Raw genomic sequence first — 24,061 nt, forward strand, 5'->3', positions numbered from 1 at the left:
AAGTTTTAGATCTTTGAGTTCATCTCATACAAAATGGGAGCAAAACCAAAAGTGATGCATTTATATTTTTGTTGAGTGTATATCCTTTTGAAATTTTCACTCATGATTCATATCCTAATAAGAAAGAACTGATTCAATTTTCAAGGTCATAGGTCAAAGCTCAAAGCCAGGAAAGATCTTGGAATATTGGGAAAATCGCTATCTTTAACATTGACCAAATTTTCAATAATTCATAACTAAGTCAAAAAAGATCAAATTTCTTTCATATTTGACAGCGTTATGTAGGATGGCATTCCTTATCAACTGACAAAGTTTGATCCGGATCTGATCCAGATTACAGATTTGGTGGCCATTTAAATTTAACATTGAAAACCCCATTTCATGTATATTTTACATTATATCTGTTGTGAAAGTGACGTGACACGGACCCACAACAGGGGGCGTTAATGAACGGACAATGGATAAGCCAAAAAGTAACAATTTAATGTTGTGAATCGCACAACAACGTACAGACAATAACAATATGGTGACTGTCAATCATACACCAGGTGACGTGTGGGCAGGCTCGACGATAGAAGACGCCTGGAGAGAGAAGAGCTGGATCCCCACACAGCTTCCAACACCAACGGAGCTGAAGAACACCGGAGCCGCCAAGCCCTGCGCCCCAGGTGGCCGCTGTCTTCAGCAGTCAGACCCGGTACTGCTGGCAGAGAACAAAGACAGTCCAGATGAGTGTGAGTTCGCACACTCAGTAATCCACAGTCTGTCTTAAGTAAAGGAGGGAAAACCTCCACCTCCAATCACACACACTCCTGCAGCTCCTGGTCAACCACTTATCTGAGTTGGGGTGTGAGGCGAAGCCGTCGCTGTCACACCAAACGCCAATCCTCCAGATAAGGAAACACTCCAGGAAAACGGCTGCAAATAGAAGTTCAGGTTAAACACACACAGTGTCAGGCAGCAGAGAAATTACCTGAATGGTAGTTGATTTCTCGGCGAGGAGGTGGAGTTGCAGTCCGGTCTTTGTAGTGGTGTTGATTGTTGACAGCTGTCACCTCCAGCAAAGCCGACGCCCTCTCGTGCTTGAAGCCCGCACTTCAAGCAGGGCGCCATCTTGTGGTGGTGGGCCAGCAGTACCTCCTCTTCAGCGGCCCACACAACAATATCTTAAACAAACGAACCCCAATCACACTCATATTTGAAAGTGAGGTGCAGACTGGCACTCACTATCACATGACAAAGTTTGATCCAGATCTGATCCGGATGACAGATTTTGTGGCCATTTAAATTTAACATCGAAAACCCCATTTAATGTATACGAGGTCTATTAGAAAAGTATCCGACCTTATTATTTTTTTCAAAAACCATATGGATTTGATTCACGTGTGATTACATCAGACATGCTTGAACCCTCGTGGGCATGCGAGAGTTTTTTCACGCCTGTCGGTTACGTCATTCGCCTGTGGGCAGTCTTTGAGTGAGGAGTGGCCCACCCTCTCGTCGATTTTTTTCATTGTTTAGGAATGGCTCAGAGACTGCTGCTTTGTTTGATCAAAATTTTTTCAAAACTGTAAGGCACAACTGAGTGGACACCATTCGATAAATTCAGCTGGTTTTCGGTAAAAATTTTAACAGCTGATGAGAGATTTTGGTCTGGTAGTGTCGCTTTAAGGACGGCGATCTGCGCTTTGAGGCGGCAGCGTCTCGCCGTTTCAAGTTGAAAACTTCCACATTTCAGGCTCTGTTGACCCAGGAAGTCGTCAGAGAACTTTCAGAAGAAGTCGGCATGAGGAGTTTATTCGGACATTCTATTGTTAACGGACATTTTGTAATGAAAGAACGTGCGGGCAGAGTCGCATGTCGGGCCGGACCCGACCGCGGGGCGTCGCGACAGGAAAAACACCTCCGTTGGAAACCTTAACGGACAAGTTTGAACATGCCCAAGCTGTTAAACAATTTCTCAGTTACTCACTTGTTGAAAGCCATCAAAAGCCGCCTGAATTTTACAAATGGTTTTCAACACGGAGGTGTTTTTCCTGTCGCGGCGCACACAGATTCACTGAGTCATCACGGAAACGACTCGGCGTGTTTCATTACAAAATGTCCTTAAACAGTGGACTGTCCGCATAAAGTCCTCATGCCGCCCTCTTCTGAATCTTCTCTGTTCTCTCACGACGTCCTGGGTGAATTAAGCCTTAAATTAAGATGTTTTCAGGTCGAAACAGGCCGACGACGACGCCTGGAAGCGCTGCAGTACGTCCCGCTCTGTGGGAAGTCCTTACAGCGACAGAAACACCCCATAATCTCTCATCAGCCGTTAAACGTTTCACCGAAAACCAGCTTAATTTCTCGAAAAGTGTCCACTCGGATATTCCTCACAGGTCCAGAAAAAATATTGATAAAGCAACGCGCGCCGTCTGGAGCAACGTGTGAAACAAAGGAATTCAGCCGAGAGGGCGGGACCACATCTCACTCAAGGCCTGCCCACAGGGAAATGACGTCACCGACACGCGTGAAAAAACTCACGCATGCGCACGAGGGTTCAAGCATGATTGATGTAATCGCATGTCAATCAAATCCATATAGTTTTTTTTTTTTTTATAAAACTGCCGGTTAGTTTTATAAGATACCTCGTATTTTACATTACATCTTAATCAAACATGCCCCAATCACACTCATATTTTAAAGTGAGGTGCAGACTGGCACTCACTACCACCTGACAAAGTTTAATCCAGATTTGATCCAGATTACAGATTTTGTGGCCATTTAAATTTAACATTGAAAACCCCATTTAATGTATATTTTGCATTATATCTTAAACAAACGAGCCCCAATCACTCTCATATTTTAAAGTGAGGTGCAGACTGGCACTCACTATCACATGACAAAGTTTGATCCGGTCCTGATCCGGATTACAGATTTTGTGGCCATTTAAATTTAACATTGAAAATCCCATTTAGTGTATATTTTACATTATATCTTAAACAAACAAGCCCCAATCACTCTCATATTTTAAAGTGAGGTGCAGACTGGCACTCACTATCACATGACAAAGTTTGATCCAGATCTGATCCGGATTACAGATTTTGTGGCCATTTAAATTTAACATTGAAAACCCCATTTAGTGTATATTTTACATTATATCTTAATCAAATGAGCCCCAATCACTCTCATATTTTAAAGTGAGGTGCAGACTGGCACTCACTATCACATGACAAAGTTTGATCTGAATCTTATCCAGATTACAGATTTTGTGGCCATTTAAATTTAACATTGAAAACCTCATTTGGAGTATACTTTACATTATATCTTAAACAAATCAATCAATCAATCAATCAATTTTTTTTATATAGCGCCAAATCACAACAAACAGTTGCCCCAAGGCGCTTTATATTGTAAGGCAAGGCCATACAATAATTATGTAAAACCCCAACGGTCAAAACGACCCCCTGTGAGCAAGCACTTGGCTACAGTGGGAAGGAAAAACTCCCTTTTAACAGGAAGAAACCCCCAGCAGAACCAGGCTCAGGGAGGGGCAGTCTTCTGCTGGGACTGGTTGGGGCTGAGGGAGAGAACCAGGAAAAAGACATGCTGTGGAGGGGAGCAGAGATCGATCACTAATGATTAAATGCAGAGTGGTGCATACAGAGCAAAAAGAGAAAGAAACAGTGCATCATGGGAACCCCCCAGCAGTCTACGTCTATAGCAGCATAACTAAGGGATGGTTCAGGGTCACCTGATCCAGCCCTAACTATAAGCTTTAGCAAAAAGGAAAGTTTTAAGCCTAATCTTAAAAGTAGAGAGGGTGTCTGTCTCCCTGATCTGAATTGGGAGCTGGTTCCACAGGAGAGGAGCCTGAAAGCTGAAGGCTCTGCCTCCCATTCTACTCTTACAAACCCTAGGAACTACAAATAAGCCTGCAGTCTGAGAGCGAAGTGCTCTATTGGGGTGATATGGTACTACAAGGTCCCTAAGATAAGATGGGACCTGATTATTCAAAACCTTATAAGTAAGAAGAAGAATTTTAAATTCTATTCTAGAATTAACAGGAAGCCAATGAAGAGAGGCCAATATGGGTGAGATATGCTCTCTCCTTCTAGTCCCGTCAGTACTCTAGCTGCAGCATTTTGAATTAACTGAAGGCTTTTTAGGGAACTTTTAGGACAACCTGATAATAATGAATTACAATAGTCCAGCCTAGAGGAAATAAATGCATGAATTAGTTTTTCAGCATCACTCTGAGACAAGACCTTTCTGATTTTAGAGATATTGCGTAAATGCAAAAAAGCAGTCCTACATATTTGTTTAATATGCGCTTTGAATGACATATCCTGATCAAAAATGACTCCAAGATTTCTCACAGTATTACTAGAGGTCAGGGTAATGCCATCCAGAGTAAGGATCTGGTTAGACACCATGTTTCTAAGATTTGTGGGGCCAAGTACAATAACTTCAGTTTTATCTGAGTTTAAAAGCAGGAAATTAGAGGTCATCCATGTCTTTATGTCTGTAAGACAATCCTGCAGTTTAGCTAATTGGTGTGTGTCCTCTGGCTTCATGGATAGATAAAGCTGGGTATCATCTGCGTAACAATGAAAATTTAAGCAATACCGTCTAATAATACTGCCTAAGGGAAGCATGTATAAAGTGAATAAAATTGGTCCTAGCACAGAACCTTGTGGAACTCCATAATTAACTTTAGTCTGTGAAGAAGATTCCCCATTTACATGAACAAATTGTAATCTATTAGACAAATATGATTCAAACCACCGCAGCGCAGTGCCTTTAATACCTATGGCATGCTCTAATCTCTGTAATAAAATTTTATGGTCAACAGTATCAAAAGCAGCACTGAGGTCTAACAGAACAAGCACAGAGATGAGTACACTGTCCGAGGCCATAAGAAGATCATTTGTAACCTTCACTAATGCTGTTTCTGTACTATGATGAATTCTAAAACCTGACTGAAACTCTTCAAATAGACCATTCCTCTGCAGATGATCAGTTAGCTGTTTTACAACTACCCTTTCAAGAATTTTTGAGAGAAAAGGAAGGTTGGAGATTGGCCTATAATTAGCTAAGATAGCTGGGTCAAGTGATTTTTAAGTAATGGTTTAATTACTGCCACCTTAAAAGCCTGTGGTACATAGCCAACTAACAAAGATAGATTGATCATATTTAAGATCGAAGCATTAAATAATGGTAGGGCTTCCTTGAGCAGCCTGGTAGGAATGGGGTCTAATAAACATGTTGATGGTTTGGATGAAGTAACTAATGAAAATAACTCAGACAGAAGAATCGGAGAGAAAGAGTCTAACCAAATACCGGCATCACTGAAAGCAGCCAAAGATAACGATACGTCTTTGGGATGGTTATGAGTAATTTTTTCTCTAATAGTTAAAATTTTGTTAGCAAAGAAAGTCATGAAGTCATTACTAGTTAAAGTTAATGGAATACTCAGCTCAATAGAGCTCTGACTCTTTGTCAGCCTGGCTACAGTGCTGAAAAGAAACCTGGGGTTGTTCTTATTTTCTTCAATTAGTGATGAGTAGAAAGATGTCCTAGCTTTACGGAGGGCTTTTTTATAGAGCAACAGACTCTTTTTCCAGGCTAAGTGAAGATCTTCTAAATTAGTGAGACGCCATTTCCTCTCCAACTTATGGATTATCTGCTTTAAGCTACGAGTTTGTGAGTTATACCACGAAGTCAGACACTTCTGATTTAAAGCTCTCTTTTTCAGAGGAGCTACAGCATCCAAAGTTGTCTTCAATGAGGATGTAAAACTATTGACGAGATACTCTATCTCCCTTACAGAGTTTAGGTAGCTACTCTGCACTGTGTTGGTATATGGCATTAGAGAACATAAAGAAGGAATCATATCCTTAAACCTAGTTACAGCGCTTTCTGAAAGACTTCTAGTGTAATGAAACTTATTCCCCACTGCTGGGTAGTCCATCAGAGTAAATGTAAATGTTATTAAGAAATGATCAGACAGAAGGGAGTTTTCAGGGAATACTGTTAAGTCTTCTATTTCCATACCATAAGTCAGAACAAGATCTAAGATATGATTAAAGTGGTGGGTGGACTCATTTACTTTTTGAGCAAAGCCAATAGAGTCTAATAATAGATTAAATGCAGTGTTGAGGCTGTCATTCTCAGCATCTGTGTGGATGTTAAAATCGCCCACTATAATTATCTTATCTGAGCTAAGCACTAAGTCAGACAAAAGGTCTGAAAATTCACAGAGAAACTCACAGTAACGACCAGGTGGACGATAGATAATAACAAATAAAACTGGTTTTTGGGACTTCCAATTTGGATGGACAAGACTAAGAGTCAAGCTTTCAAATGAATTAAAGCGCTGTCTGGGTTTTGGATTAATTAATAAGCTGGAATGGAAGATTGCTGCTAATCCTCCGCCTCGGCCCGTGCTACGAGCATTCTGACAGTTAGTGTGACTCGGGGGTGTTGACTCATTTAAACTAACATATTCATCCTGCTGTAACCAGGTTTCTGTTAGGCAGAATAAATCAATATGTTGATCAATTATTATATCATTTACCAACAGGGACTTAGAAGAGAGAGACCTAATGTTTAATAGACCACATTTAACTGTTTTAGTCTGTGGTGCAGTTGAAGGTGCTATATTATTTTTTCTTTTTGAATTTTTATGCTTAAATAGATTTTTGCTGGTTATTGGTAGTCTGGGAGCAGGCACCGTCTCTATGGGGATGGGGTAATGAGGGGATGGCAGGGGGAGAGAAGCTGCAGAGAGGTGTGTAAGACTACAACTCTGCTTCCTGGTCCCAACCCTGGATAGTCACGGTTTGGAGGATTTAAGAAAATTGGCCAGATTTCTAGAAATGAGAGCTGCTCCATCCAAAGTGGGATGGATGCCGTCTCTCCTAACAAGACCAGGTTTTCCCCAGAAGCTTTGCCAATTATCTATGAAGCCCACCTCATTTTTTGGACACCACTCAGACAGCCAGCAATTCAAGGAGAACATGCAGCTAAACATGTCACTCCCGGTCCGATTGGGGAGGGGCCCAGAGAAAACTACAAATGAGCCCCAATCACTCTCATATTTTAAAGTGAGGTGCAGACTGGCACTCGCTATCACCTGACAAAGACTGATCAGGATTTGATCCAGATTACAGATTTTGTGGCCATTTAAATTTAACATTGAAAACCCCATTTAGTGTATATTTTACATTATATCGTAATCAAATGAGCCCCAATCACTCTCATATTTTAAAGTGAGGTGCAGACTGGCACTCGCTATCACCTGACAAAGACTGATCAGGATTTGATCCAGATTACAGATTTTGTGGCCATTTAAATTTAACATTGAAAACCCCATTTAGTGTATATTTTACATTATATCGTAATCAAATGAGTCCCAATCACTCTCATATTTTAATTATTTTTTTTAATTTAATATTTGAAGTGCAGACTGGCACTCGTTACCAGCTGACAAAGTTTGATGCAGATCTGATCCAGGTTGTGGATTTTGTGGACATTTGAATTTAATATTGAAAATCCCACTGGGAGTACATTTTGTATTATATCTCAAACAAAAGTGCCTGGATTTACTTACGCCACCTAAATTGGATGGAAGTTCCAGTTTGTCTGTCTTCCAGTTATCAGCTGGATAACAAAGATAAGCAATGTTCTGTGAAAATGATGTGGAAAACAATTCAGAAACCAAAAAAGTTGAGAAAAAGAAAAACCCAACACCAAAAAAAAAAAAAAAAAAAATTATTCAAATGCATGAACTAAATACATACTCCTGACATTTGATCCCATGTAATTTATCTTATAAAAAGCCACTTCTAACAGGACTTCGACCTTGAACATTTTTTCCAAGGTAAAATTTTTGTGGAATTGTTAACTTGTGTTGGCAGAGGTTTGTGCTTTATCTAGTTCATACATTCTTTCAGGATTGTACACAGACTGTATTTTAACCCCAGACCTACTGATGGCGCTGTAGCGCACACCTGTAGTGAAAATCAACATGAACGGACATTTTTTTACCATGAAAGATATTCACCTTATTCAGGAAGCCAGGGTGGGCGGCTCCATTTTGTCAGCAACTATCGGTTTGCCACTGCGTCTGACGATTAGCTACGTGGGAACACAGTACACTAGAAGTGTCCGAACCAAAAGAGAAAACTATCGTTTTCAGAACGATGTTTTGAACGTGGAAAGTAGAGATCTGAGTGCTGTAGGGTTGCCAACTCTCTGAAAAATAAATAAGGGACACCTCACCGCCAGGGCTGACCGGCTGACTGACCATTGCCTTCACTCTTCTCAGCGTCTGTGTGAAACGATTTTTAACCATTTGACTGTTGACTTGACCCTGAATTTAGGTAGATGCATACATGCATTTGTTCTGATATGAACACGTGGAAAACAAATTATTATTTAGCAATTTATTTTTAGTGCACAATAAATTTTCACTCACAATTTCAATATGAGCATTCTGTCTTCTTTAAAAATAAATCTCTGTAGTGCTATTGCTTAACTTAAAATTGTATAAATTAACAAAAAAAAAAACACTAGAAAATTTGCATCATCCAAAACAATGTAACAGTGCACATTTACACATTTAGTGTAATAAAAAGTGCAAAAAATAAAGTCTGAAAAGTAAACAATACTGTTGTCGCGCACCTTTTCCACCCAGCCATTTTCCTTTTCTCATTCTCCCCTGTATTTTTGCATTCTTTTTTTTTTTTTTTTTTTTAGGAGGAGTAGTAACGACGTTACAGACATTGCTGTCCGTAGGCATATCTGCAGTGCCAGTGTCGGTGTCTGTATCGATATCAGCCATGCTGATTTGTTATTGTCGTCCAGCGACCGTCGTCTGCTCATGACGTCGGTATCTTCTTGCAAGCGGATATCCCTCGACCAATGAGGTAAGAGTGATTCTGTATTGTCAACTCGTGTCTGTCAGCTTATTGGTGAAAAGCAGGAGAGAGGCTGGGATCAAATTTACTGTAAGTTTCCATATAAAGCGCCAGTCAATTCCATTGACATTTTACAGACTTTTTTGATTCTCACAGAAATACGGGACAAACTGCGTCCCGTTTCAGGTCAATACGGAATGCACACTTTTATTTCCAAATAAGGGACGGTTGGCAACCCTAGAGTGCTGTGGACCAGCATTTAACCTGTTCCCTCCTCCACTGAAAGACAAGGACCTCCGGTGCTCACTAAAGGCGCTAAATTTGAAAAATCCACCCAGACGTGCCTATATATGTTCTTTTTATTTTGTGGAGAAAAAACCCACCACACTGCATCCTTATCCAGAGAAATGTTTGGACTATAACGCTCCATTGAAGAAACCACGGCGGATGCTAGGGAGACAAACGGTTAAGCTGTGTTTGTAGCGTTAGCTGCTATCTAATTTACTCATTTTCTGGCGTTTGATACAACCAAGCACTACATGAAATAACACCATACATATATTAATGTTACATAATCTTGGCATTACGGCGGTACTACTTGTCGGGTAGTATTGATAGGCTTCGGTGTTTTTATAGTTCCTCATAGCCAAACCGTTCATGCAACGTGACAACACAAAGTAGTTAAAAATAATCGAGGGCCACTTTTTCATGTCATCTTCCCACTCGGTTATGACCCGTGGGTGAGCCAGAGTTGATCCCTCGGAGCTTTTCAAAAAGGTTTTTGTTTCTACCCGTGTAATATCTTCCGTTGTTCTACACTGAAAACACCACTCAGCGGAAGTCCTAATGTAACCCATGTTAAAACACGAGTTGAGTGAATGAGTTAGAAGCAGCATAAATAAATAATTTTAAAGCTCCATAAATGAGTTTGAAAGATAAAATGATCCATTTCATGTAAATTAATTCATCAGTTAATTAGAAAATGTTCATACAACAATGATTTAGGGTTTAAGATTAAAAGTACGACGACCAAAATTTGTCACCGCCCTTTAAGGGATTAGCGATGCTGCAACACGGCATCTGAGTGAAGCTCAGTCAGCACCTGAGAGAAAGAGAGCAGAAGACACGTCGGAACGAACGAGCAGCAACTAATAAGCAGGAAAGGAGTGAAAATTTGACTTTGCGGATGAAAAACATGACTTACCTGGTCGGGAACTGACGGGGAATCACGAAAACTAAGCCACACTGGTTTTGGTGAGTTTTGTGCCTTCTTTTTTTTTGGTGAGGAGCTAACGTTAAAACGTAGCTGTTTGCAAGGAGATATTCCGTCATTAACTGATCACGGTTAATATTTTGAATTTACGAAGACTGTGAATGCTCTGAAAGATGTGTACAGTAGTTAATGCGGGAAGTGGTGCTGTGACTTCAAAGAGGCCGCTCCGCCGCCATTTTCGAAAAAAAAAAACAGTAATGTTACAACTCACTGTGGAATAGTTATTTGTGTAATTTGATGATTTAAACAGATTTATTATGTTCATGACCTGTTACGCAGGTCAGGTTTTTTTTCCTTGCTGGTTCGAAGCTCGGTCGGAGCCAGGATTGATCTGCTGCGTGCGGGCGTGCACGTGCCCAGATGAGATTCAAGATGGCGAGCCAGATCCAGGCCTTCAACCCATCATCTTCATTGCACCAGAGGGCGAGTCTCTGTGCACGGTGACTTCTTGCCGGGGTGGTGAGAGTATCCGGAGTTAATTAATTTTGAACGAGCCGAACTAAGGACCGGTTGAACTATTAACTTTGAACTGAACCGAACTGAAACTTTTCACTGAATGCATGAACTCATATCTGAACCTGAACTTGAATTGGAAGTGTATTACCTTCCTTTTCCATGTTGGATTTATGATTCTGAATGTGATTTGAGAAGACTGTGTTCACTTTGATATGATTGCAAAGCTGTAGGTGTTGCACATAAAGTAAAGGGGAAGAGTCAGCCCAGGAAACAAAATAAGGATTCTAATATAAGTGCAACCTAGGAACAAAAGGACTGGTTTAGTCCAATTTATTTAGTTTACTAGAAAACTGGCTGAACAAAAGGGTACAAAGAGGGTGGAGACACTCCCATTTATTATACTTTCTTTAATGTTAAGAGCTCTTGAACATAGTTTTGTTTTTTTGTTTTGTGCTTTTTGATTGTTCAGTGTATGGTATTTTTCATGTTTGTTTACAGTAAATTGTTAGCCTTTTGAATTTAAAACAACAGTCTCTGGTGTAATCAATTCTGCTCCCCACTCCTTAGAACCTAGAACTGGTCCAGTAGCACAGAAAACGGTGTGATATCGGTGTTACACTAAGCCAAAATGGAAATGCCTCTGTTGTAAAAGTGGGAGGGGCTGAATGAAGTAAATAAACGCCAGTACTTTTTCAACCTGTTCTAAAGCCTCAACCTCTGGTCCTGGAAAATAAGGCAAAAATAGAAGTGTCAAAACTTACAATTCCTTGAATGGCCACTTGGGGCTCACTCCAAAAGCAAATCACTTCCCATAGACCCTCATGTTTAAAATCTCAAATTTTACAGCAGAAATAAACAGGTTTAGAGCTTGGTACAAACTCATAACTAGTTTGCTTTTTCAGGACCACTGTATGGGATCAGTTTAAGATATTTTAAGTGATACGGTTATGAATAATTAGGGGTACTCTTTTTTCTAAACCAGTCCGTTGTCCCACTAGCTTTTAGCTGTGGAATCAGACATGTTTGCCTTTGTGAGTATTTTATTACAAATATCTGCGATAACATGGCTTGCTGTGTGGTTAAGTTCACAAACTGTTAATCAACATTTCCCAGTAAGTGAAATTTTTGAACGATTTCATTTGTGTACTATCAGATATCAACACCTACAGTAGGTGAGTTTGTCTCCACTGTTACTTTACAGTTCCTGAAGCATCGCATCAGTCGTGGTCTCTTTGAGTGACAGTTGGCTGAGTAAACTTGGGCGCTCTGAGCGTTACTTGCACAGAGGCCAATGGGTGCTAGCTATTGTGGAGGGTTGTGTCTGCTGTTTTAAAGCATTTTTTTATTACTAATAACTGTAATAATATATGCCTTGTTGTGTAGTGAAATGTCTGAACAGATCATGTAAGAGTAGAATGGGAGGCAGAGCCTTCAGCTTTCAGGCTCCTCTCCTGTGGAACCAGCTCCCAATTCAGATCAGGGAGACAGACACCCTCTCTACTTTTAAGATTAGGCTTAAAACTTTCCTTTTTGCTAAAGCTTATAGTTAGGGCTGGATCAGGTGACCCTGAACCATCCCTTAGTTATGCTGCTATAGACGTAGACTGCTGGGGGGTTCCCATGATGCACTGTTTCTTTCTCTTTTTGCTCTGTATGCACCACTCTGCATTTAATCATTAGTGATCGATCTCTGCTCCCCTCCACAGCATGTCTTTTTCCTGGTTCTCTCCCTCAGCCCCAACCAGTCCCAGCAGAAGACTGCCCCTCCCTGAGCCTGGTTCTGCTGGAGGTTTCTTCCTGTTAAAAGGGAGTTTTTTCCTTCCCACTGTAGCCAAGTGCTTGCTCACAGGGGGTCGTTTTGACCGTTGGGGTTTTACATAATTATTGTATGGCCTTGCCTTACAATATAAAGCGCCTTGGGGCAACTGTTTGTTGTGATTTGGCACTATATAAAAAAATTGATTGAATGATTGATTGATTGATCACCTCAGTTGTCTGTGCTGCAGTATTTGTGCAAAGTGAAGTTATTAATGTATAATTTTCAATGCTAACGGGATTAGCACTTCTTGCAGCTAACAGTAGCTTGATCCATTAGGTCCAGTTAATCCACGATTACTGAGGAAATAAGAGGGCCATCATGTTTAATGTCCACACCAAAGCTAACTGTTATAAAAACTGCTACTCACTCCCCAAAAATATGATTTGGGGAGGAAGACCCAAACCGAGGTTAGCCTGTTAGCTTAGCTTGGGTTCAGGCTTAAAGATAAGGGCATATCCCGCCTTGGTCTCACACACGCCACCTCTCTAACCAAATATGGGTTGGCTGTGACGTTGGCAGAGTAAGCGCTGTGAACATGGTGACACCCGGGACGGGTTCACTAGTCTGAGGTTTCACTAGTCTGTGTGTGTATTTATTCCAAATTAAGGCAAACATTGCAATTCGTAGTCACCCGTGAAGTTTGGATAATCGCCATTTCAATTAAATGCCAAAGTCTTAATTACGGAATATTGTGGATGACATTTACATTGTATGGTACATCTTAATAACCAGTGAAGTTAAAAACAAAATAACGTGATTTTTTAAATTTTTTTTATTAAAGTAAATTCACTTTCGCATCACAGATGATAGAAACCGCTTTTTAATTGAAACAAAAACCACATGTACGTATACAGCTAATAGTACAGCCTATTGAAACTTGGCATCAAAATATTATACAATTATAGACTTTTGATTTCGGTGTATTCGTGATTATGTGGACCTGGTCAGGATGGGGTTCACCGAGGCCGCGGTGAACCCCATCCTGACCAGGTGTGCATAATCACGGGTACACCGAAATCAAAAGTCTATAACTGCTTTATTATATGGTAAACAAGAAAACTGGGAGTTTGTCAAACATACTAAAACTGAAAAATCAATCTCAAGTTTCAACTCTTTATTATTACTGTCATACTGCACCAACCGACATCCCATCGATCGACTGGAGATGCCTGTTAAGTCCGTGACGAAGAGTCATCAGGCTTGTTTTCTTATAAAGTTCGCCATTCGCCTGTCTAGCTTCCGCGTAAAATCGACCGAGTACTCCATCAATCATCCATCTGTCATAAGTTTCAAAGCTGGGCGCATGTCCCTTTTCAGTGACGTACTTGCGAAACAGGTTGGCTGCTGACTGTGCATTTCTGCAGGTGTTCTTCGCATCTTTTTCGTGTAAAATTCATTTTAAGTCAGCGTCGCTAACAGACGCAAACCTGTCTTCTGCCATCTTGTCAACAAACTGATAGCCAAAGTAGGCGTTGTATCGCGTTACCTGATTGTTCGTTATCGATAGAAGGCGTTGCTCGATTAGCTAGTGCTACGCTGCACGCGAGGTGTACTTGTTTCGCACGTGCGGTCTACTCGGCTCCACCAGCGGTCAAGTCGGCATATGGTACAGCTCAGAAAGTGGCGAATGGGCCAATCAGAAGTTGGCAAAATCCCACACCATATAATAAATTCATTTATTGACCCGAACCTTCGGACTAGTGAACCTTCAGACTAGTGAACCTTCGGACTAGTGGGATGTTCCTGCGACACCCAGACCAGCAATTTTTGGACTCCAAAGCAGCTCTTTGTAAACGACCTATGGGTGATGACACACAGCGTTTGTCCAATCTATGGGCACTGCTAAGATGATGACATTTGGAACCACCTCATTCTTCAGATAACCTGTTGGCGACGTCACGGAGACATCACCCTGTAAAATGCCGTGTTTCAATAATTCCACCCCCTCCAGTTTAACACAAAGCAAGAAATGCTGTTATGTTGGAATTCACCATATGATACGGAGAGATAATGAGGATCAACTGATTAGTCACTCATTAACTTTGATACTCCAGATCAATCAAAACATAGACCTATCTGCCAACCGCTGGATGATTGGTGGATGATGGAATTTAGGAGTAGGTGGGTGGGATTTACTGTTGCGTATTCAGTGCTGATTTAATCATACACAACCATAAATTAAATTATATGCATTGCACCTGGCATGCATACGTAACTTTGTTGTACAATATTTTAGGCCGGGCATGTTAAGGTGACAGCACACATAACACATGATTATACATTATTTACTAACTGATATAGGCTTCACACTCACCAAAGGAATATTTCTGTGACTCACGTTTATTTTGTGCACAGACACGCCCCAGTGAATACAATACGCTGCGCTACCAGCAGTGAGCAAAATAATAAATTAACCCTCTGGGGCCGACGCCGTCGTATACATGGCTAAAACCAAGCTTTCCTACATTATAAATAACTTTTTAATGATATGAGATAGAAACTTACTTTTTTTTTTGCTGGAAAGTTAACTCTGCGGACTTTCGAGCCAGCCATCGGCCATCTTTGTACTCCTCATAGAAGCTGTGTGATGACGTGCGCAATGTGAGTGTCGGAATTGGTTCACCGTCACATGGTTTTCCAAAATCCAATCATAGGGCAGAGTCACCTCACATGAAAGGCCAAAGATCGTTTTCAGGAGTGATATGTTACTAGTTGGCCCGTTTGAATAGCCCCATGGGTGTTGTGTGGGCCGCTGAAGAGGAGGTACTGCTGGCCCACCACCACCAGAGGGCGCCCTGCTTGGAGTGCGGGCTCCAAGCACGAGAGGGTGCCAGACCCAGAAGAAGTGACAGCTGTCACTCATCCTCTGCACCAGCTGTCACTCGTTATCATCACTACCATAAAAGCCGGACTGCAACTCCACCTCCCCGCCGAGAAATCGACTACCAGAACCAAGGTAATTTCTCTGCTGACTAATACGCTGTCTAACTTTGTTCTGTGTGCAGTCGCATTCCTGTGAAGACCCAGAAGAGGGACAAACAGGAGCTGCACGAGTGTGTGTGATTTGGAGGTGGAGGTGCTCCCTCCTAACGGTATCTGGACTATAGATTACTGAGTGTTCGGACGCACACTCACACATCATATTTCTGCTTTCTGCCAGCAGTACCAAGGTCAACAGTCGAAGACAGAGGCCACCTGGGGACTCGGGACTCCGGTGTTCTTCAGGCCGTTGGTGGTGGAAGCCGTGTGGGACGCGGCTTCTCTCTCGTCGGGCGTCTTCTATCTTCGAGCCTGCCCACACTTCACCTGGTGTTTATTGACTGTGAAATTAAGACACGTTTCGTTGTGTAATATCACAACATTAAATTGTTACCTTTTGGCTTACTCATTGTCCGTTCATTTGCGCCCCCTGTTGTGGGTCCATGCTACGACACCTTCCCAACACTGGGTGCTCCAATGAATACATACTGTTAGGCTCCAAATGTGCCCTGCGCCATTACGCACAGTGATTAGTGAAAGCAGATGGAGAGCCTGTGATGACAATCTCACGTGCTCAAACAAAGAGTGTGTAACTAACAGGATTGCTCCACTACTTTGCATTTGAATGTTACTGGATAACTCTGTTGCTTTTACCATGAAGACAAACAAAAGGCATAGACCATTTTGTATATATTGTTCAAAATGTGCATTTGTGTTGATTGTTTAAACCTTTTTGTTGTACAGTCTTTCACACAAGACCTCAAATTGCCTTTATAAAGTGTCAAAACAGTTGTTTATTATAGTTTGCTGTGTGTTTTGAATAAATGTGTGTGGAAAATTATTTTTCGCTTTACTTTTTCCTTCCTTATTTTTGATTGTAAACCTTTATTACACTTATAAAACACAACAAAAGCATATATATTATGAAAACACAGATTGTCCTGAAAAAAGAGACATAAAACTTGATTAATAAAACATTTATGCCAGGCGAGTGAACTGTCCAAAAAATGCTCTCGGACCCCAGAAGGTTAACTACTCCATAACAGGAATGGGTTTGTGTCAAGTGTTTTACAGGTTCACTGCAAACTATAGAAATTTTACACTTCAGAAGGTTAAAATTTTATAAACAGAACAAGCTAATACGCTATCAATTTTGAACATTGTTTACGTTCACCTCCACAAAGGTCAAATGTATTCAGACGGTTGCGATGTTTGGTGACAATTCGCGTGTCAGACTTCACAGATGATTAATTTACTGCCACAGATTTGTGTGGGAGTACTTGAGCAAAAACATCGCCTCCTGGTGGACATTCAGGTAAATAATCCAATTACTGCAAGTTATACAGAAAGTCATTCACATATTGTTTCTAACCCTAGGTCTGTTTTCATAAATGTCTAATCATGTTTAGTCAACTAAACTCACTTCGTTGTGTAATTTTTTTATGTTAGTTGTTGCACAAAGCGCTTAGTCGCTAACTTTTCACATTACCTGAATAAAGTTACGAACTTGGTACAGAGGAGGATAATCTTATTTTAGTCAACAAAACGTAAGTGTCTTAACTCAAAAAATGGCGGCTATCATGTAGCCTACCGCCACTTGATGGAACACTCGAGAGCACCCTTACATCGCTCGTATTCCTCCAAAAGGAGAGCTTCCTCTGCTTTAGCTATGGTTGTAGCAGACAACTGCCATGATGTGTTTGTGACAGTTCTCACATTAGCCACCGGGCATCACTATTACACTGAACAGTGTTGTGTGCACAAAAAGTCTCGACAGAAGTGTAGAAGAAGAAGAACTGCTAGGCTAAAAGCTAAGCACATCCTTCTGCAGTTCGTATGTGTCCATAAATGTCAATAAAGCCAGTTAACGAGACAAAGGAAACAAAGGTTCACCATAGACATACCATAGACACAACGACCAACCTGGAAGTAAACAAAACTGTTGCGCATTGGAGGCGTCTCTTGGCAACGGAGCTCATGAGGCTGTTATGGCCGTGAAAATCATCAACTAATGTAACATGGCTAATCTACAAATTTAGCCATCGATGTGAAATGGTATTTAGATGGATAATGTTAGGCGACTAAGCGCAGTTGACTAAGTAAGTTTAGTAGACTAAAAGATTTGACTGCTTTATGAAACTGGGCCCTAGTTTTTTTTTCCCTTTGTTTTTTTAAACATTTGTCAACACCATTCAGAGGCCACGCTAAACAGATTTCCTGCTTGCTAAAGTTGTCTTCATCGGACAGCGATCATAGGGGTTGTGTCCACCTTTATTTTTTTGTTGTTTTTTTTTTTTAAAACTGTCCGTGCACATGACACACAGTCATCATGACTGTTCCAAACACTTCCCGCCGCCAGTCCCACATTAATAACCTCTGGCTAACATCTCTGGCGGGTCCAGTTCACGCCCCTGCCATGGGCAGGGGAGGGGAGGCAGCGGCCATAAATCGCCAGGTAAAAGCGTGTACTTTCTTTCCTCCTCGTGTTCGTCAGATACATCACAGCCTGGCCTCCAGCGATATAACAAAGCCGTGACTTCATCCAAGTACATCAAACCACACGCGTATTTATTGAAGTCTACATCTAATTTGATTGGTGAGGCATCTCGTTACAGCGGCGGGAATACTTTGTTTCCCCAAAGCCAGAATGAAACTCCACATTAAACACTCCCCCCCTGCTGTTTTATGTCTCCTTACCAAAATGGTTTTAGGAAGGAAACCGTAATAATATCAGTTTGAAAACTAAGCTGGATGTGATGGTTTGATTTGGAAGGAAGTAACTAAAAAAACATAGATAAAAAATAAACGGAAGGACAGTCATGAGAACGATGTTGGCAAATTGCTGGCTGGTAATGATTTAAAAAAAAAATAACTGTTCTGACTCGAGCCTTTTATCTGAACCAGAACAGAATTTGTTATCTTGAAAAAGAAGGTTCCTCTTCTATTAACATGCTCTAATTCACAATTTCAAATCAATTATTTTAACTTTTTTGGTTCCAGCATACTAATTTCAGGGCTACAAATAACATAATTAATTAGTGATTTTTTTAAATTAACTGTACAGAAATATGACAATAATGAAAACAAATGTGACATTTTTTAAAATTATGAATAAGATTAACGTAACATTAAACTAGAAGGCACAGAAAGTGCGCATACCTCCAAGGCCACATATTGCTTAAAACATTTTTGGATCCAAAATAAATTCAAAATATAATCCCTCATTCAGGGCATTAGCCATCTGCTGGCCAAATGTCATCAACATCCTCTCACAACTTTTTGGGTTAAATCTTGCTATGTGCCAAAAATTCTTCTTGGTCTCACTTCCAGAATATATTCTGGATCACCTCTAAAATTGAACCACCTGTTTCCCAGAATATTTTCTGTCTGTTCACCAAATGTCAGTGAAAGTCATTCATTACTTTTTGAGTTATGCTGCTAACAAACAAACAGGCAAACACCAGTGAAAATGTTAGCTCCTTAGTGAGCGTAATAAGTGGGAGGGAGACTTTGGAACACTCCTTGATATAGATCAGCAAAAGACAAGAAAGGTTATTTAAATTTGCACTAGTTTTGAACACGTCCAAAACTTTCAAAAGCTCTGCCACATTGGCCACCTCACACTTGGCTTTGTGCAGCACACAGTGTGTATGCAAAATTCGCATTGAGGTACATAGAGCTTCACCGTGTACCCTGAGTGGGTGGATTTGAGTTCACCAAGGTCTTGGGGGGACAACTTTTCCCCACTTTTGCCGAGTAGACTGCCTGCTCAAGATGACTCTGTTCCAAACGGAATCACCTCGGAAATCAGCCGAAGTGCACCGAGGTTATGGTGCGAGACCTAGTCAGGTGTGAGAGCTGTTTAATTCAAGAAAGGCAGGAAAAGCCTTCAAGCCACACAAAGGCCTGGGTTTTCATCATCTGCCTCCAACCAAGAACGCACCGATCACATGCAGCCATAAATGATTATTTTCATAGTCAACGACTTGAGAAAATAATCGTTTGGTTCTTAGGCCTATAAAAAGCCAGAAAATAGTGAAAAATGTTGATCAGTGTTTTCCAGAGATGATGGCTTCAAATGTCTTGTTTTGTCCACAACCTGGAGATGTGGCAATTAGGAGGAAAGAATGGGACTTGTCATTTTGGAGTGGAGGTGTAGGGACCTTGCGTGCATCCATTGCTTATTGGTTAGATAAAAATTTCTAATTTCTCCAAAAGTATTTGTCCGATCATCTTTCCATTTTAGCAGCGTTCATCCTTGACACAAAATACATAAGTGTTATGTGCAGACGCAGGTTGAGGAGCGGACCAACGTCTGACCAAACCCAGTGCTAAATAACCAGAAAGCGGTTCCACAAACAAAACGATTTTATTTCCCCTCCAGTGCAATAATTAGTGTATAACATAAATATTGGGTTTGTCTGGCGGAGTGAAGGATGGCGCGCTCTCCAGCACCCAAAAGGATCGAAGCCTCGGCGCTTCTGGACTCAGATTCACCGCCAAACACCCCCCAGGTGGACACGACAAACTGACTCTGTGAAGGATGGAAAAGGTGAGGTAAGTCAACAGAGCTACAGCAAATATCTTTCAGAGGCACACACTATCAGCAACACATTCAGGTCTGAATTTAAGCTTTATGTAAATGAGCAGCTTCTCACAACAGGTGGGGGATCATCAGTCCGTACGCCACGGCAGTGAGAAGCGAGCTGCACAATTCTCATCAATGTTCAAATATACTGCGTAACAAAATGCCAAATTACTATTAATGATCATTCAGACAATAATCACCTCTGATGTGTGCTGACAGCATGTGTCCCTCACCCGTCCTCCTTCACAGGCACGATGTGTCAAATCCTGGCGCGGTCCTCAGCTTCTCACAAACGAACGTCACAAGGTCGAGTTCCCGGCAATTCTGCTTGAACCACTCATGGCTTAAATGCAGAAGGCCATCTCATTATCTGCTTCAGCTGAAAGTCTTTAAGTTTACACGTGAACATCCTCCACAGGTGCAGCTAATAATGCTGATGAGGGTGAAGGACCCTTCTGCCAGCACCGTCTCAAAAAACCAGTTTGCATACCACCTGGAGAGCAAAGAAAAGAAAACAACACAAAAACATCCAGCCAAACCCCCCAACACACAACAATAAGCACACCAAAACAGCAAATGTCAGTTCTCCTCGGTTTTTGTGTGATAAAAGCCCTACACACACGTGCACACAGAGGCCACTTGGCTATTATAATATAGATTATTATTGTTTATAATAACAAATGTGTGATTTTTTTATTATAAAAATAAATAAAATAACCCACAACTTCATACTGGGGAAAATACGGTAAGTGTTGCAGGTCTAGTGAGCACCATGTGGAGATGGACTATGGATGACTATTGTCTAAAGAGTTTCTGCTGTTAGCGGCTCTCATGATTACATTTAGGATATTCTGACCAAAGAACTCTGATTGGCAGAGATTTCCCCTCAACGGCTTCCTCGCCTTGTGACTCCTGATCGGAAGGCAGCAGACCGATCGTGATTTTGAGGTCTCAGGAGCTGATTTCGCTCATGTTTTCTTATTCAGCGTCAGTGTTGGCTCCATCACTTTGAGCCAGAGACAATAAAATGATCCGTGCAGTGGAAACACTCACTCTCGCCCCCTCAGAAGAATGCTATCATTGTTCCAGCTGCTGAAAAAGTGGTGGCAACATTTTTTAGGTCGTTTTTATTTGACTGCCTCTTAAAATAAAGTTCAAGCAAACACCAATAAACTCACATAAGTAAACTTTATAAATAAAACTCAGAAAAACATTTTCCACAACCACGACTTTTTTCATATCCAAAATCTTCTTTGTGTGTGTGTATGCAGCCAATAAACTTTTAATTAGCACCAGACAAACCTTTAATGGCAGCACATTTGTACTTAATTCCATTGGAGATATTGTGTATTTATTCAACATAAACAGTGGCCATAAACTGCTGCTTGTGCCCCTTGAACTCCTCACACGCACAAAAACTACAAACACTAGGAGGTTAGTGACCTGTGACCTGTGACATAATTCATAATAGTGAATAAAACAGTCTGACCGATACAGATTTTTTGGGGTGCTGATACTGATACCAATATTAAGGAGTAAAAAACTTCTGATCCCGATATATCTGCTAATATATTCATTAAAAATGGCAATGATTCCTCATATTTCACTATCAAACCTTTATGAAAAAGAAATGTAATTGAGGTTTGATGTTTTACAGATTAAACATAAACTTCCTTCTAAATATAACCCACAACTAACCAATGTACGTCATGCTGCCTTCCAGCTGCGTGCCCTCAGATTGGCAGTTGCTATGTTGCATCACTCAGGATTTGCATAAAATAGACTTCTCAATTATTTAGGCCACGTCTAGCTAGCCTCATAGCAACCACTTGTCTCTTGTTGCTGTGAAACGCTCACTTTCATTGAAAATAAAGAACAGCCGGTTGCTTTGCCTGTGCCTCTTGTAGCTCATGTGACCAAGGGGTGACAGGGTCCCAGCCATGCTTGACAGCATTATAAACATTATCATTGTTTGGGGAAATTATGTAGTTACACCATTTTCAACAACCAAACCTTTACAGCATCATTTAGTCATAAATGTTTTCAGAACAGCAAAAAAACAGACACTCATATGTTCTGAAAGGCTCATATTGGCCAATAATATCAGCCAACAGATGTATTGATTGGGCTCCGGTAAACAAATCAATAGTAACTTGTTTGATTATTATGTTAAAGAATGTAATGCTTTTAAATAACTTAAGTAACGCTCTAACCTAGTGTTGAAAAGATATTTCCGTCCAATGTAGTGAATGAATAAAAAAACGTACATTTTTTTTCAAGGTGTGATACAATTGGCTCTGTGACAATTTGTGCTGCATTAATTCCAATAAACTTCAACATAGTAATAAACAAATAAATCAAAATGATGGCTTACAATGAAATTACAAAATGTAGATACGCTATAAGAAGAAATAAAGAGAAAACATAAACACCAACATTGAAATAATATCACAGTACGCGTCCATGAAGCCACCGTATTTTTGTTTGAAGTTGTCAAACGGTCTAAAATCTTTGGATCTCGTATAGAGGACACCAAGCACATCCAACTGACACCACTGATCACATCGTGGATATGTGGCTACTAAAACAAGGTTTCGGCTACAAGTTCCGCACAGGAAGTGATGTCACTGATCAAGGAGAGGAACAGTAGTAGCCAGTACACCAGTATTGATCAGTATGTCTGGTATTTCTATTGGTGTTTTTATATTTATATTTGCAAACTCTTTGGTTTTTTTTTTTGTTGTTTTGTTTTTTACTTTCACTTTTGATACTCTGTGTGCTTCTTACCCTGTGTGCTCCTATACAATGCTGCTGGAACCTCAATTCTCCTGAGGGAGTCTTCCCTCTGGGAAGGGATCAATAAAGTTTGTCTAATCTAATCTAATCTAATCTAATCTCTTACAAAGATCACAAATGACAGAGACCAATAAAAACACCCAAACAATAACAACCATCAAAATCTACAAGAACTCACACCTGTGAAATGATAATAGTAAGACCCTTCGGCTGCTCCCTTGTTTGCACTCAGGATCACCACAAGTCCGTGGTGGATCTGTATTTTCCTGACACAACTCCACATTACATGGAGAAATGTGGCAGGGGTGGGGTTTGAACCTGGAACCTTCCACACTAACCACTTGGCCACCATTTTGCTGTGTGAAAACATCATACTGCAGAAAAACGTCCTCTGTTCAGGTCTACAAGGACAGATGCAGAACCACTGAAGGCCTTGAGACCACTGAAGGTACCAAACACCCCGATGATGAGGGTGAGGGTTATGGTAAGGGTTAGCTTCATGGCTGCCTCCAACATCAGTACAATGTTCCAAGGAAATAAAAAGTGTGTGACGTACGTTTAGCAGCCGACGGTCATACGGTTCATCACGGCGTCAAACAGACATGAAGGAATTCACCTGAATGTTGATGGAGATGAAGGCTTTTTTTTGTTTTAAGAAACAAACTGCATTTTGAGGAAATCCTCCATTGGCTTTTCAGTGTCATTTGTAATTTGGAGAAATGACCCCCCCCCCCCCCACACACACACACACACACACACACACACCCCGATATTTTGGTCTCACTTTGGCCAAATAAACAGAGGCTGCTCTGTATAAACATCTAAAAATGTGAATGGTGGCGTTTTAATGGCATTATGACGTCATATAAATGGAACCAGAGCTCCCAAAAAAGGGTGGGGAGGGCTGCACTCGATGGCTGCAGGGGTGCTAATGGTCCTTCCACACACACACACCCACCCCATGAGGCTTTCACCACCAAATGGTAAAAGTGCACGAGGCCGAAAACAGGAAATCCAGCCGCTCTCACCCCCTGCCGGGGGGGGGAGTAAATGAGTGAGGTGGGGGGGGAGCAAAGACTCACCTCCAGCTATGCAGCCAATTAACATGACAATTAACATGACAACAGCGACACCTTTGTTCTAAAGTCCACAAACTGAGGAGACTTCTGCAAACCACAAGGACCTGAGAGGACAAAGACTGCCCCCCCCCCCCCCATCCCAGCCCCCCTCCCAGTGAAACATGG

At 41.1% G+C, this 24,061-nt stretch overlaps 1 protein-coding gene across 2 annotated transcripts in view; it reads right to left on the reverse strand.

Moving 5' to 3' along the window:
- Nucleotides 1-24,061, reverse strand: part of ror2 (receptor tyrosine kinase-like orphan receptor 2) — a 192,993-nt gene that overhangs the window by 168,384 nt on the left and 548 nt on the right. The gene's annotated exons all lie outside the window — the stretch shown is intronic.

The sequence above is a fragment of the Thalassophryne amazonica genome, chromosome 17 (genome assembly GCF_902500255.1).
Source record: "Thalassophryne amazonica chromosome 17, fThaAma1.1, whole genome shotgun sequence".
NCBI classification, from domain to species: domain Eukaryota; kingdom Metazoa; phylum Chordata; class Actinopteri; order Batrachoidiformes; family Batrachoididae; genus Thalassophryne; species Thalassophryne amazonica.